A 3,590-nucleotide genomic window follows, 5' to 3' on the forward strand; every position below is an offset into this window, starting at 1 on the left:
GCAGCTACAGCCGCTGCCGGTCTGGCTCTGCCTCCCTCTCCAGCCCTTGAAGCAGCCACAGCTGCTGCTGATCAGGCCCTCCCTCAGCACAGGCGCACGGAGGTCCCTGTCGTCTCGCCCCCGACGCTGCACACACAACCTCTTCCTGTCCAGTCGACCTGTTATGGTGTCCTGGTTAATTAGCATATTTCTCTATTATATGCTAATATATATATATGAGCAACATCCACATGTAAACGTATCTGCACATGGCTGTCATACAGCAAATCTACTTTATGCCTTTTTTTGTTGTTGCCTGCCACATCATAACATTTCAATATGGCAACAAAACCTTTATAATTATGGTTCAGCATCGAAAAATCAGAAATGTCCTAAGTTAACAACAATAAAAGGAAAAATGTAAACATACCAACTCAGTCATTTTTATTCAACAACTAAAGCAGTGCATCACATCTCTACAGCAGCCCGCTCCATCCTCGTGCTGTCTTTCCTTAAGAGGGATAATGTCGCTGTTCATTCACAAGCAACATCCTCCTCCAAGTGCCTCTTCTGAAATGAGTCCTCAGCACCTGGCAGGTGGGAAATGCATCCAAACAGCTATCTCCTCTGATTCTGCACTTGCGGTGGTGTGGAGCACTATGGGGGCTTCTAACCAGGCTATCACTGCTGATCCAGACGAGACAATACAGCTCCTGCTGAAAGCTGCTCTCGCTGATCACACTTGATTCTGCTAAGAGTTTGCTTATGGACAACAGGAAGACACTCCCAATTCAAGGATCCATCAGAATGATCAGTTACTGAACACATTCACAGGCTCTTTCCAGTTAACTCCCTCTAAGACAGGAGCAGCTGGGTGTCTAGAGGAGCGTCCTCCTGACATCCAAAGGTGTTGTTCCAGTGTATGTGTATCATGTTCTGTACAGGGTGATCATTCTGACGCCTTTGCCACATTTACCACCGTCCTGGGTTCCCTCCAGGAGTTCCCTAAAGCAGTGGTCAGCAAACTGCGGTCCCTTGAGTGTGGCTCTTCCACAAAATACCACGTGCAGGCACGCACATACAGTGCGATTGAAACTTCATGGCCACACTCAAGGGGCCAAAGAGCCGCATGTGGCTCGCGAGCCACAGTTTGCCGACCACTGCCCTAATGTATCAACTTAATAATATGGGTAAGGAATGCTCCACATTCAATTCACTCAATAGGGAAGAGAAACAAAAATAAGTTTCTATATTTAAAAGCCACATGTGTGATGGGACCCCCATATGTGAAAAATGATGTACACATAAGGAGATGGGGGAAAGGATGGCCACCAGAATACTAATGATGATTATCACAGAGGTCGCATTGCAGGTGACTTACTTTTTTCCTTAAAATAAAATAAAAAAATTTTATTGGGCCTGGTCAGGTAGCTCAGTTGGTTAGAGCATCATCCTGATACACCAAGGTTGTGGGTTCGATCCCTCATCAGGGCACATACAAGAATTAATTAATAAATGTGTAAGTGGAACAACAAATCAATGTCTCTCTCAAAAGAAAAATCAATACATTAAACACACACACACACACACAGGTTTCATCACAGGAATTTAAAAAATTCTTTTGTACCGACAGGGAGGAATCACCCTGAGCATACCCTCCCTCACACAGGTTTTCGAGGGCATTTGGGAAACAAGTGTGCCCATATCCATTATAGTTCTGTGAGCTGCTCTGATTTTGGACCAGGGCTGAGCTCCTTCTGAACATTTTCCCACACTGAGGACACTGGCTGGGACCCTCCCTGCTGTGGAGTCTCTGATGTACTGCAAGGTGAGAGTTCTGTTTGAAGGACTTCCCACACTCTGGACACTGGTACGAGTCTCCTTGGTGTGAATTCTCTGGTGCTTGGTCAGGCAGGAGAAGTCCCTGAAGGCTTTGCACACCAACTACACTTATAGGCCTTCTCACGAGTATGGGTCCTCTGGTGCCGGATGAGGCCAGGAATGTTCCTGAAAAGTTTCTGACACTGGTCACAGCCACAGAGCTTCTCACCAGTGTGAATTCTCTGGTGCCTGATGAGATAAGCACTCTCGATGAACATCTTCCCACATTCTTTACACTCGTAGGGCTTCTCCCCAGAATGGATTATCTGATGCAGGAAGAGGTAAGAGTTACAGTTGAAGGATTTCCGCATTCCGCACATTCAAAGTGCTTCTCTCTGGTGTGAGTCCTCTCGTGCTGGGTGAGGTACGAGCCAACCCGAAAGCCTTTCCTCACTTGCTACATTCCTAGGGCTTCACCCCAGTGTGGATCCTGAGATGCACAGCGAGGTGGGAGATGTCTGTGAAAGGCTTCCCATTGTTACATCAGTTTGGTTTTTCCCCCATATGAGTTCTTTGATGCAAAATCAGGGATAAGTTTTGACTGAAGGTTTCTCCACAGTCTAGACATTCGTAAGGTTTCTCCCGGGTGTGAATTCTCTGGTGTTGTGTCAGAGCTGACCCATCGCTGAAGGCTTTCCCACACTTACTGCATTTGTAGGGCTTCTCTCCTGTGTGGATTCTTTGATGCACAATCAAGTTATAGTTCTTGGAGAAGGATTTTCCACACTCGTTACATGTATAAGGTTTCTCTCCAGTGTGAGTTCAGTGATGCAAAATGAGAGAGAGTTCCGTTTGAAGCACTTGCCACATTCCGTACAGTTATACAGCTTCTCCCCAGGGTGACTCCTCCTGCTTTCATTAAAAGATGAAGTCAAGGCAAAGTTGTCCCCAAAGTCCTTGCCTTCATACAGTTTCTTCCCTCTTTTGTTGTTTTTTGTTCACCAAGAGGGGTAAAATGGTTGAAAGACTCAACACTTTCAGGGTGTTTATAGAGCTTCTCTCTCATTTGATTTCTTCTGAGTTGCTGAATCACTTCCATATAATGGCAAAAGGCTTTCTGACAGGCATCACTGTCACCAGTTCTGTAGCTACAACTTCTCTAAGAACCGTGTAAAAATGGGTCACAATCCAAACATCTAACCTCTGAATCGGGTGCATGGAAAACATTTGTTGCAGGAATCCTCCGAGATGTTGGAAGGTTGGAGCTGGCACTCAAAGGCCTCCCAAGTCCAGGATACTCACAAATTGCTTCCTCAGCCCCTGGCTTTTCCTGAGTTAAAGCTAATTGCCTCAGGTGTCCCTCCCAGTTCTTACAGTCCCAGCTGTCACCTGGGATGGTGTAATGGGGACCCTTTCTTGTAAATCCTTCCATTTCCACATCACACAGTAGTTCTTCCTCAGGAATACTCTGAACTGTCACTTTCATGATGGTTGAGCAGCATTCCATGCACCGAGAAGTCAAGAGTTCGGATTCTCGGTCAGGGCATATGTCCAGGTTGCGGGCTCAATCTTCAGTAGGAGGCAGCGAATCAATGTTTCTCTCCCTCATTGATGTTTTTCTCTCTCTTCCTCTCCCTTCTTCTTTCTCTGGAGGGCTTTATCCCCAGTCTCTATGACCCTGCAGAGAAATCCACTTAGGCCCAGCTCCTGAATGTTTGACACCAATGGCTGCCGGACCTCAGCTGCACAAGCCCATCTGCATAGTTCATGCCATCTCCTGCAGGGCAGGC

The 3,590-nt window shown here is 46.6% G+C and overlaps 1 pseudogene; it reads right to left on the bottom strand.

Moving 5' to 3' along the window:
• The window catches only part of LOC106728205, a 61,967-nt pseudogene extending 58,681 nt beyond the window's left edge, over nucleotides 1–3,286 (bottom strand).
• Between the last annotated feature and the right edge of the window lie 304 nt (nucleotides 3,287–3,590).

This window comes from Myotis brandtii, unplaced genomic scaffold (assembly GCF_000412655.1).
Source record: "Myotis brandtii unplaced genomic scaffold, ASM41265v1 scaffold563, whole genome shotgun sequence".
NCBI classification, from domain to species: Eukaryota; Metazoa; Chordata; class Mammalia; order Chiroptera; family Vespertilionidae; genus Myotis; species Myotis brandtii.